The following is a 13,118-nucleotide window of genomic DNA, read 5'->3' as shown; positions in this document are numbered from 1 at the left end:
TTAGATAAGAACAGTCCAGTAACTAAGGTATAACACAAACTCCACCAATAATAATAATGATAAGGGAAATAACAAGGGAAGAGAATACAACACCTCACCACCTGCCGACTGATACCCAGCCTGATCCAAGCAGTGATCTCGCCCTTCCGGGTAACTCCCTCCAGTTTCTATACTGGGCATGACGTGCTGTGGTATGGAATACCTCTTTGGTTAGTTTGGGTCAGGTGTCCTGTCTCTGCTTCCTCCCGGCTTCCCCTCCTCCCTGGCAGAGCTTGAGACTCACAAAGTCCTTGGTCAGAGTAAACATTACTGAGCAGCAGCTAAAAACATTGGTGTTATCAGCGCTGTTCCCAGGCTGAAAGTCAAAAACACAGCACTGCACCAGCTACTAAGAAGGAGAAAAAATGACTGCTACTGCTGAACCCAGGACATGCGGGTAGCACAGCATTTGCAGGTGAAGTTGGAGAGCAGAGGGTAGTACAAGCACAGGCAGGATAGCAGGAAATGTCTGACATGAGTGAGCAGGCATTGTCTTCCCCCCCCCCCCCCCCCGTTAGAGGAAAGGGTTGAGATAAGCAGAGCTGGGAGTAAGGGCTGGTCCTCATGTCCCAGGTCATGACCTGACTGGTTTTGTGGGATATCCTTGTCCTTTATCGGAAGAGCCTCCTTGTATGGGTCTTGTGGAGAAGATGGCACTGTGCGGTGTCCCACTGCTACATCAGCTTTCACTGTGTGTGTCCCTGAGGTGTCCCTGCCAGCCTTACCTCTGCCTGTCCATCTGCAGGTGGGCAGCATGTGCCTGCTCAGCCCCATGTTTTGTCTTGGGACCTTTGCCTTGCCTGCAGTGTTGGCTGAAGCTGCTGGCTGACAGGAGCCTGACCTTGGCAAGTAAATAACACGGAAACCCTTCTACCTTTGTGTCTCCACCCTGCGCTGGTGTTTGCGTAGGCTCTGATCTGATTTGGCTCCCCTGGGCTGGCTGAAGCTCTGACAAGCCTCACACAGTGAAGCAAGTGTCCATGTGGTCCCAGTCCTGTGTGGAAATGGTGCCCAGCCTTATCTGCTGCTGTGCAGGTCCCAGAAAAATCCCAACAGGCTGTGCTTACACTGCTGTTGGGTGGATGTAGCAGGAATGTCTCTGCAGCTTCCTCTGGCCAGCATGGTCCCCCCCCCAGCCATCTACCCATGCACACTCCATGCCATGCCTGCTCTTCATGCAGTGGCTGCAGCTTCCCTGATTTCTGGGTATAAAGAAGATATGAGGGGACAAGAGGTGTGCCAGTACTGAAACAAGTCAAGTTATTTTTAAGTTATGGACAAGACTTGGAAAGGATTACCCAGGGAAATTGAGAGGGGGTAGATTGAGATGAGCTCTTAGGCAGAAGTTCTTCCCTGTGAGAGTGGTGAGGCACTGGCACAGGTTGCCCAGAGAAGCTTTGGCTGTCCCATCCCTGGCAGTGTTCAAGGCCAGGCTGGACGGGGCTTGGAGCAACCTGGTCTAGTGGAAGGTGTCCCTGCCTGTGGCAGGATGGAACTGGATGAGCTTCAAGGTCCCTTCCAACCAAAACCAGTCTGTGGTTCTATAAAATGGACACGGATTTTCCCCCTGTGTTGAGGCTGTCACCTTTACCCAGCGGTTCGCCCCTCCTGGGTACACAGAGGTGGTATTGTTACAGCAGTTACCATTATTGTGCCAGAAACCCGTGCTGGTCGCAGGAAGGTGCAGACTGCTCCTGCTCCCTGAGGACTGCCCTGGCAGCGCTGTCTCGGTGCTGACTGTGCTGCCATGAAGGGAGCAGCCTCCGTGCAGCCTGCGCTGACACCGGGCACCTTGCCTCTCAAAACGCTTTGCAGCCCGCACCGGGCACCCTTATTGAGGCTTTCAGAGTATTTTCTTCTTTCAATGGAGGCCTTCAAATAAGATTTCCGTGAAGGGAAGGAGCACGTTTCTCCTGGCGCTGCGCGCGTTTCCAAGCCCATTCTTTGGATGGTGCTGCCACCTAGGGTGCGAGTGTGCGAGGGCTTCGCCCCAGAAACAGCCACCTCCTTAAAATACCTTCCCCGGTGTTTTCCACCGTGTTTACCCCCTGAGTGCCACCTGGGGAAGCGTTTATGGACAGCCAGGCCAGAGCCCACCGTGGCTGCTGGGGCAGAGCAGAACTTGGGGGTTAAACACTTATCTATCATGCTGTTGCAATGTATTAGTGCGAGAAAAACCTACATTAACTATTGCAGAGCATTGTTTTGTGCCTCGGGCATCAGTGTGGTGTTGGGGAGATAGGGAATTGATGCCTGGCATTGATCTCTGCATGCTGCAGCACCATTGGCACCATCCCCACATTTGCTACAGGCACAGTGTCCTGCAGAGGTCAGCACGAGGAGGCCTAATCTCACATCAGCATTTCCACATGGACGGGTTTTGTGGAAGAGGATGGCGATAGCTGGCAGAGTCTCTAGTTTCAGACATAGAGCAGTGGCAGCAAACCTTACCCATGGCATGTGTTCTGCCTGGGCAAAGCGCTGCTGAGCGGCACTGAGGACGGGCTTGTGCACCTCTCTGCATTCTTTGCTTCTATCTTTTGAATAAAAGCCTTGTTTCTTTGCTTTTGGATCCTTTCTGTAGATCCAGTCAGTTTTCACATGTATTTAGAGGAAGCGTGAGCCAAAGCCAGGCTGCGGGGTGGTTTCTGCCCAGGCTGCGGGGCACGGCTAGGGAATGTGTTTGAACAGATTTTCGATTGTTCATCTGTTCCGTATTGAACAGATGTTCAATTCAGATTGAAATCAACCCCGTGCTTGAAATCTGCGCTAATGGCTCTGACCCCACATCAAGGACTTCAAAGAGAAGGGAAATCTTTTTTGCAGTTCCAGCTCAGGTGTGACTGAGATTCCATTTTACAGACTGCTTTCCACAGACTTTGTGTTTGTAAAGCCCAGCAAACAGGCCTCTCACTTTTCTGCATTAAACTTAAGTCTGGCTGTGTGTACTGAAGACATTCTAGTTTGCCCTCAGCTTACCTCGGTGTATGAGTTAAAGACCTCACCAAATCCAGCTGGTATTTTACCATGATATTCCTGGTTAAATTAATTTACATACAGACCTGGCTGGCTGTCTCAATCAGGGCGGTTTCCCTGTCCATTGGTACAGACAAAGAGGTGCTTCACAGTCCAGATCAATACCTGCTGCAGTTCTTGCACGTCTGTGTAACTGTGACCTTCCTGATTGAGGGAATGGCCTCTGCAAAAGCATGTGGACTTTGGAACAGGAGATATGACAGCCATAAAGAAACAAGCATATTTTTTAACTACCTTTTTAGCTGTTTCTGGCAGTAAAGCTAAGAGAGTACAGTTTGCTGTGGATCTGCATCTCATTGCTGCAAACCCCTTCCTCCTTGTGCCCTCCTGGTGCTATCCCCATACTCTGCACTTACTCAGCAATACCTCACATTTTCCATCATTCTTCCCTTTCCTCACATCCTCTAATGTTTTGCACTACTTAAATAAGCCTGTGTTGAAACAATCTGTATAGTGTAGTGCATATAGAGCTGAGATAAACCACCAAAGGGTCATCAGGAATTAGGTGTTTTCATCTGGATGGGAGTTTAATTTGGTTCCAAGTTCCCCATTGATTCTGATGAATTTCAGCAAGTTAGAGCATGCATTCTGACATGCTTTTAATGTGCTCTGGCTGTACAATGACCTATGGATCAGATTTTAAAAGCTATATCACATTTGAAATGGTTTTACATCTTCTTGTGGGAGGCCTTATAAAGTTTTTAAGCTATGAAGATAATTTTCCCTTCTCCCTAGTTGTACAAATGCTACAACCTTTTTTGGTGTAAGAGCTGGGTTGATATAGCCTTAACACGTGCTCAGCAGCGGAGGCATGATTTAAACCCTGCAAAATAATATTGGAGTGAACACAGCTGTTGCTTGTAATGCTGTGTGTGGTGGTTCAGATTTAGAGCTATGTGGTTATTACATCAAGACTTTGGGCCTTGCTTTTTACTTACAATCAGTAAATCTTAGTTAATACGAGTATTTACTGATCTGACTTGCTACACTGATGTTTTCTTTCATGTTTTTAGAATTATATGAAGCTGAAAAAATATCCTTCCCTCTGAAAGGAAGCGGAAGAGTCTGTACACCAGCAGCCCTGCAGTTGGTGCTTCCCTGAATTTTCTTTTGGGCAACCCCTATTTTAATCTTGCCTTTGGAAGTCTGTGGCAGAACTTATGTGTTGTTGCTGCCCTGAGGGCATCTTGAACTTTTAAGGCTTCTTGTTGGACATCTTCCCCCTATCTGAGACATTACCTGGAGTCCCATGGTGCTGGTAGTAGGTGATTCAGTCCCTAGAGAACGTCTGGTTGTATTTTTCAATGTGAGGGGTTTTAGATTCTTCTCAAATGAGTGCATTTAAACCCATATTTATTCCAGTGTGCTTTGAACTTGACTTTTTAAAATTTGTTAATGTGGATGTAGCTATTGGAGGTAGCTATAAAGCTTAAGTACTACAGATGGACTGAAATCCATCAGAGTGCAACTAAATGCTTCCTACTTTAAGGTACTTTACAGATTTCAGAGGCTACGAGGCCGATAGTGCTGTTATGAATGCATTTTTTAGTTATCACAAGTAAGTATTGTGCATTAAATCTTTATACATTTTATAGAGTTATATTGTGAAGTGAAGCTTTTTGGCTGTAAACAAGAGATAAAGTGAATACATTGCTGAGGAGGCAGTCTGAATGGGGAACATGAAGGATGTGTCCCTATGGCAGTGATGCTGTACCACAGGAAGTCCCTCTCTTGAGCTAAGTGTGGCTACCCTTTCATAGGAGTAATTATTGCTTAAACTCACCCTGAGCACATGGACCTCAAAAGTGGCTGGAAATCATGTTCCTTACAGAGCAGGTGGAAGGAAAGTGCTGAGGGTCAGCAGTGATTTCATAGAGAGAAGCAGCTTGTTAGGCACAGCCATCAGCTGTAGTTAGACATTTCAGGAGACACCTTTTGTGCTATAAATGGCTTTAAAGTCATTGATTGATCTGTTTATGTCCTACAGAGGAGGAAACCTTCAGCAGTCTCTCTTAGCATCGGTACAGAGCTTAAAAGAGGAGAGTCTTGGGGTGGATTTGCAACAGATTTGCACGGCCAGCAGTGCTCTGAATTTGCTTTGCACAGACTGATGTACAGTATGTACCCTGGCTGTGGAGGACATGCCCACCTTCAATACCTGTTTTCATGGTCCATTGTCACCTCCCGAATGGATGTCTTCATTCAGCCTTGGCTGGTACCCCATAAGGGATGCCCACATTTGTACATGGCACATGAGTCAGCTCAAGGAAGCTTCCAGTTCAGCTGCTGCTGGTTTAGGCCAGAAAACTCCAAACCTGATGGTTTTGATACAGAGAAGCTGCTTTCTCTGATTGCTCTGATGATGCACAAGGTACAAGGTAGGCTCCTGAATGGACGTCTTTCCCCTCATATTTTACATTGAGACACCTTTAACATCTTCTAAACTTCAGGTTATTTTGGTGCAGTACCACCCTTGTTTCCTTAATCGCTCTAAAACTTGTTCTTGGAGAAACCTCCCGATTTCCCAAATTCCAGATCTGGTCCTAATTAGATCTGTGTGAACATACGTTACATGAAGAACTGATGAAACCCAAAATTTGTCCGTGGAAAAACCTTTCATGTGAGCATCCAGACTGGGACAAAATAGTTTTCTGTAGTGGATTTGAGTAGCAGAGAAAAAAAATGTAAAGATGTTAAAATCTGCACATAAGCAGCTGTGGATTAGTCCTGGGCAATATCATCCTTGGCCTTTGCATCCTTGCTCTTTCGCTGGACCAGGGCTCCTTGGTCTTAACCCTGTGACCACGGCTCAGGTGTGGCCTCACTTCTCTGTGCCCTGCAGTACTCCAGTGTCTGCTGGAGTGTGTAACCAGGTCTCAGCTCCCAGGAGGAGCTGCCAGCAAGTAGGCATGTAGAAAGATAGTGGGAGGAGACTTGGCAGCTGGTAACAGAGCAGCTATATTTGTTGTTTCTGACTGGCAGAACACAAAGCAGAATTCATTTCAGCTACTATATAAATTACAACAACTTTTTAAGTGAGGGGACACTATATAAATATATTGCTAACAGCATACTAGGTAATATTTTAGTATGAAATTTTGGCTGACCCTGTTAATTTTATTTGGAGAATGGTACAGGAGAAATACAAGGAATAACACATCATGTCAGGTTGCCCTTCAGTAATAACAATGGCTCTGTGCTGCTTGTCCATTGCTGGTTGCTGCTGGTGATGGTGAGAATGAAAGAACGGCACGAGACCCACTTTGCAGAGTGAACTGCAGCTGTCAGCTCAACTGAGCCCTGGGTTTCAACTGGTCAAACTGGTATAGCTGCAGTTGGAGCACAGCATCCCCAGGAGCAGAACCTGACTTTGCCAGGGTTCCCATCCACCCCTGAATCCCTGTGAGACAATTTCTCTCGGTGCTGGTGGCAGTGGTGCCACCAAAGGCCAGCAGCTTCTCAGGGAGGTTATTTTTGTGCACAAGTCTACCTGCAAACTTCCTAAAGCTGAAATGTGCCGAGCGTGTTCGTACATTGCTTAACTTGCATGGGTCTTGCTGTCCATGCTTTCACCTTATTAGGGTTGTCTTCAGCCTGGTCAAATGTGTTCTCTGTAGAGATGAGACAGTCTCTGCACTTTCTCCTTTAGCTAATCAACAGTTTTATGTTTCACACCCCTCCTTCTTCAGCTGTTGGGTGGCCCTGGCCACAGGAGGAATTGAGGTTGTATGAGCACCGTGGCACAGAGGTGATGTGAGAGAAATGGTCATTACTGCGGGTACAAGTGCAGGTCAGGAACAAGAAAATCCTACTTGATGGAAGTATCTTCACTGCTCAATTTGGATTGCATTGCCAGAACATTTGCTCAGCTGAGCTCATCCTGGGGAGCTTTGGGTTCTTTTTATTTGCCTTAGTTTTTAGCCAATAAGGGTTACAGTTTCAAGCAGTTCTCTCCAAGCAGCAGAGTTGGAAAACTTCATTGCGATAGCCCCGTGGCTGAAATGCCCACATCCCAGGCAGTGGTGATTCTGAAGAAGGACAAAGTTCCCTGTTGTTTGAATATTCCTGTCTTGCACCAGAGAAAAGGTTTGCTACTTGTTCTTTTGATTCCTCCAGCTCTTTTGGGATGGGTGATAATGTTAGACCAGAAAGTAACTTCATCAGAGCTCTTCAGAAATACTCAGGGTAACTGAGAGTTGTTAGAAAACACTTTGTAGCATCACCACTGCCTTTGACACTGTGGTAAAATGAGGATGAGTCTGTGCTGGAATTAAGTGGTGGGGTGGAAAATCTGGGAAACAGTCCATTTATAATGAGAGCAAAAACTTCCCCAACATCAACCCTGCCAATAAGTCCCCTTGGGCTTCGGCTCCTTCCTCTGTCACTTTGCCAATACATTGGGCATCGGCTGGAGTTCAAGTTACAGCCACAGAAAGTAAAACAAGTGTCACCAAAGATGTGCTCTGGAAAGAAGAGCTACACCTGCTGTAGTTAACTGAATGAGTTAGCCTGGGGATTATTTCTTCCTAAATGGCTCAATGCAAGCCATTAACTTTTCTGGACTCCAGTGGAGAGGATGCAGGTAGGTTCCACGGTGTTTTCACGTTTCCCTTAATCTTATAATATCAATTTTTTACTAGTGGGTAACAAGATGTCAGGCTATGTCTGGGAATATTCCCACCAGGCTCTGCAGGCGTGCAGACGTGCTGTGGAACGAGCAGGGAATCTGGTGTCTGCTGAACAGGAGAGGGCAGTGGCGCTCCAGCAGCTGTACTGTGCTCAGCACCCCGATCGGGGCTGAAGAACTGATGTACTGCATGCCCTCATTACCTTAAACTATTAGTATGAGACAAGAGCCTAAGAAAAGAGTGAACTGCATTTGTTGTCTGAGTACCTCTGGATATAGAGGAATCGCAGGATTGGAGATAAATTGCTGTGCACACGCAGTTGGTGGGAGCCTGCTCCTTTCCATGTAACATAGGCTTTAAAAACCCCCTCTGATTTAGTGTCCTTTTTTAGCACCTACATTAGGTATTCAATACAGAGCCTAAGGTGGCATTCCTGTTGTTTAAAGGACGCTCAGGTTGTTGCAGTCTCTCCTGCAGCTATGAAGTGTGGAGCCCTTCACCCTGAGAGGCAGTGTGTGCTGCCTCTCCTCCTGCCCCCATCTCAGCTGAATTTCCCTCCTGCTTCACAGCATCAAGCCTGTGCTGGGCAGCAGTTACCAAGTGGCTCCACGCCATTGCATGAGAAGGACTGGGGTCAGGCCCTGTGTCTCCAGCCACCGTTCCACTGTCTCCAATTGTGATGCTGATGAAGGTCTCCCTGCCCTAAATCCAAGTGCTGGTCACAGACCTCTATTTCCTTCTTCATCCTTTTTTGTTTCCATCTTTTGCTTTGCACATAGAATGGGTCTATTGTGTTGGAAAGAACCAAGTTCTGTCTGTTTTCAAATCTAATAAGACTTAATAAGACCTACAGTAAAGCTCTTGTGAAAGTTTTGGCATCATTACAGCCTGGGGGAGTCTCCTTGCTGGAATCTAAATCCAGCCCCTGGCTTCCAGGTCCTGTCAGTGTGGCAGAGAGGAGATGAGGCATGGTGGCAGCCGCTCCTTCATTTCTCTCCCAAGTACCTTTGCAATTTGTCTCTGCTCCGCATGAAGGCTTGTGAAAGGCAAAGCAGAATAGAACTGGCTGCAGTGGAAGGAAATATATTTAGAAACATGGCAAATAGGAAGAGAAAATGTTTTATTTGCATTATTCACTAGGTTCTATTATTTATTACATTGCTGTGCTAGTGTATCATTTTATAACTCCCAAAGAAATGATCATGCTTTGTGACTTTGTGCTGCTGTAGCGTGTCTTTTAAATAGGGTCTCTTGATATGATCTGTTTGGTTATTTCAGCACTGCTTAGTTTAAATGATAAATTCATCATGTTAGGTTCTGACATATGCCCAGGAGAAAGGCAGTTCACATTCATGCTGCCTCCCTCACTCTGCCTTCAGCTAAATTTTCCCCTTAAACCAGTGGTCATCTTGTGAGGGGGAGAGCTTGGGCAAGGGGAGCCAGCAAGGTGCAGGAGGTAGTTGGGGTTTTCATCCTCCTTAATATCCTGTGTGTCATCGCTTTGTTCTTAGGCTCATCTAAACCAGAAGGAGCCTCCTGGCCAGCAAAGGCACGTTTGGGTCTGGTACATTTGGGTCTGGTACATTTGGGTCTGGTACATGTACATTTAGGAGCTTGCTGCATTTTTATGTTGTTCTTGAAGGCCTACGAGCTGCTGGCATTTCTGGGGGAATATGCCCTCTTGCATAACTTGGTGTAAGGGTAATGTAACAAGTTAGGAGAGATTTTCCTGCATTTTTCTTACTGCTCTTACAGAAATGAAGACTTGTAGTTTGTGAGTGTGTGGTTGCTTTCTCAGCACAGGAAGAGATAGGTGTATGTGTTGTTCAGTTCCTTATTGCTGCTTGGCATGTTTGTGGGAGCAAACTCTCGGACAGCATCCCCTTTTGCTGCAGCAACTGCTGCCCACCACAGCTCTGACATCTTGGGTGATGTCAGCCTGTCTTAAACAGCTTATAGAGCCTATACCTACCAATACCTCCCCATGGGCAAATATTAGCACATTCATCCACTTATGTGCAGGAATTCATGCAGGTCCACTTGTGTCCATCCACATGTGTCCATTAGTGAAGATCTGACTGGAAACTCACCCTCAAAACTGTCCAGATTCAGTCTGAACCAGGTGAACCCTTAAAAAGCCTGGAAAAAGTAAGGACCTAAAGTGTTTCTCTTTGAGAATGCATAAATATTCAAATGCTAAACTAAAAGGGTTCTCGTCTCATCCCACAAGCCATTTGAGAGCATTGCTCATTCAGCCACATGAGAATTTTAGTACTTCAAAAAATTACCACAAAACATCTGCAGTCTGCAAAGAGCTGTTCTGCAAAGCGCCTTGTAGGCGATGGATGCATCCCTGAAGGATTTATTACCTCCAGCTGGCTGATTTGCAGTGAATCCTCCTGCCTTCATCTAGATGGCACTCTGCAGTTTCAAAAAGCCTTTTGCAAATGAACTGGGAGAGCAAAGCGTCAGCAATCACAGCTGGGCTCCTGTATCTTTAGTTGTAATTTTGTCCAATGCTAGTTACATGAATGGGCAGGAAAGGAAAGAGGAGAGAGGGGGAGAAAAGAAATTATACTGATGGCATTTTTTAGGGTCTATGAGCTCTGGGACATTAGGAATAGTCTTTTGTCCTGGAGCAGGTGCTGGTCCCTAATGATTGCTTCATAAATACGTGCCGTGTATTTTGGGAAGCTGCAGCACAGTCACACTTCCTCATCTGCTCTTTAACCAGCTCCAACCTTCGCCCACCTATTCCTTGTCCTTATAGACTGCTTCTGAGCCTTTCTGGTACTGGATAGTTCTCCCATCCAAGCTGGTTTGCTCTCTCTTTCCCCCAGGTCACTATGCGTCATACAGTTTGTTCTTTAAAGGTGTGCAAGAAAGCAAAGGGGTTAGAAAAATAAGTAAAGATGCTTATTATTTAGGTACTGAGATACTGCAGAAAATAGAGCTATCCCAGGGCAGTACTTTCTTACTTTTAAAGCAAATCTATTGCATTCTACAACTTTATTTTTCTGGTTATTTTCAGGCAGGAATATCTGGGAATACCAAATACAAAGCAGGATCCAATAAAGGCAGTTTGGGGAGGATGAGAAAGGGATATTTGGGGATGTGTTAAAATCTCCAGGGGAAAATGCAATAAGGTGGAAGTAAAAAGAGCAAGAGGGGTGCTGGGAACACCAGCGTGCATTTTTAAACTGCATTAAAAGGCCAGCATCCCCAGTAGAAGCAGAATACCACTGGTGCCATCTTTTCGATAGTCTGAGTTCATGGCATTGACTTCAGACTGAGAAAGTCAAGCATCTTAATTGTTGGCTAAGCAGACACTTGGGGATGCCCCAGGTGCATATGTAACACGTGTATGTGATTCCCTAAATTGTGGAATTTACTAGCCTAAATTGGATGAAAGGTAATGAATACACTGTATAATTTCCTGCTGGTTTCCTTTCCTTAGCACGTGCTGGTGAAGCAAGATTTTTGTCTACCCATATGGTCCTTGCCTGCAAGGGGAACTGTGTGGCTGAGTATTGACATCAGCACTTGTTAAATGCGGAGCAGCTCTGTCAGTGGCCTTTGCTTGGAGTGAGACTCCTTTTAACTGAAGGCAGCAGTACTGGGAATGGTGGCTGGGGAGATTTACTGGAGATATTTCTCTGTATGTCCCGTAAGCTTGCTCTAATTGAGCTCTGTCTGACTGCTGGTGACTCATTTAGTTTTCCTGTGGCACTTGGAGAGAAGGCTGAGCTGCTGAGGAGACGCACCTTTCCCCTTGCTGGGGCACTTGGACATGGCCTTGTCCCAGTGCAAAGCCCCAGTTGTACATTGTTCAGCTGTTTCCAGCGAGCAGCCTTTTGCTGGGTAGCAACTACCAGAGCAGCAGTGGGTTTGTCAATCCCATACCCATTTTGCCCAGTCTGTGGTTCTGCCCTGATGCGCACGTACATTGCCGGGAGTGGTGTCAGCATGGCTCACCCCCTCCTCCTCCAGCTCCCACTGGTCCTTTCCTCTGCTATTATCCCTGACGTGATCACCTGCGTGATTGTATGCACTTCCTGAAGGTCTTCTTCCCTCTAATTTCTGTGCCTCTGGCGTGGGCAGCATCATGTGTACAGCTATTTGTTGCCAATATGCGCTGGTTCAGCTTGCAAAACCTGTGTGTCTTGTTTGTTGTTTGTGTTTACTTAATACTTGTTTCCTGTTTGGGGCTAACAAGAGCTTGGGGAAATGGCTTTGTAAAGCTGCTGCTCTGTCCTTTCCTTCTGTAAATCCCTGCCCTCGAGGCCTGCTACTGCTAATACAAGGTAGAAGAGGATGGAGTGTGTGTAAATTGGAAGATATTATGGGTAAAATTACAAATGGTTTAAAAACTTTTCCTACCTCTGGTGCCCATTAACCAAGGATGTGTAATTAAAGGAAAGTCTACCTATCTACATCCATATACCCGTCCTCTCTCTCTCTCCCTGTCCTTCCATTCCCTGTCTTTTAGGTAACACTGTGACTTGCAGTTCAAACCCTCAGCTGTGTTGCTTGATGTTTTTAAAGTGAATAGATACTCCGAAAAGCACAGTCCGTGGTGGGTTCATGTCAACCCACTTTTTCTTCAGAGCTGCTTCACCCTCGTCTGGGCAGTTTTATAATCTGTTTTCTTTGGCTGCTACACCCCATCTCCTCCTGAGCTGCTTGCCCCACAGGGATGAAGGCAGAAGAGTGATGGATATGTCACTCCTCATGCCAGACACGAGGTGTGACTGGAAGGACCACAGGGTTACTCACACAGGATATGAGTAACCTGGAGGAGCTGTCCCTTCCTGACCTGGGGCAAAGAAGGAGTGGTGAGTAAGAGGTGGCCTGGGCATGCCATGTATGTGATGGAGCACCACAGATAGCCTCAGGCTTCATAGGGGAGCTGCTGACTTGGGAGAGGAGGAATTTCAGGATTCTGTCAGCATGTTGCAGGGGTGACAGAGCTCCAGATGGGTTTCCCATGTTACCACCTGGAGCACCCTTTGAACCTGTGCTGCTTTTACAGCAGAAATAGGTTTTGACCTCTGTCATCCAAAGATCCTGCCTAGGTGTGAGGAGAGCACTGCAGGATGGAAGGTAGTTGCAGATGTACTAGTTTCTCCTCATGTGGTAGCATGTGCTGTTGCGGTTGAGGAGTTGACCTGGTAGAGGACCTGCATGGCGGTTCCTAGCTATGGTGTGGCCCCAGAAATAGTGTGGTTGAAATGTAGTTTAGGTGCACAATTTTGAAATATTTGGAAGATATGTCACAATTTTTAAAGTAGAAAACTTAAAAATTGATAAAGAAGAAATAGATGCCAGGGTGGAACTAGGGTGGAACTTTTCATTTGCTTTGATTAGTAAGACTGCACCATGGGCCACAGATAAGTCATGCCCTCGGCCCCTGGT

Source organism: Pezoporus wallicus, unplaced genomic scaffold (genome assembly GCF_028554395.1).
Source record: "Pezoporus wallicus isolate ANWC-B61680 ecotype Strahan unplaced genomic scaffold, APGP_CSIRO_Pwel_v1 contig_8272, whole genome shotgun sequence".
In the NCBI taxonomy this organism is placed as follows: Eukaryota; Metazoa; Chordata; class Aves; order Psittaciformes; family Psittacidae; genus Pezoporus; species Pezoporus wallicus.
Note: the sequence above shows the minus strand (reverse complement) of the source record.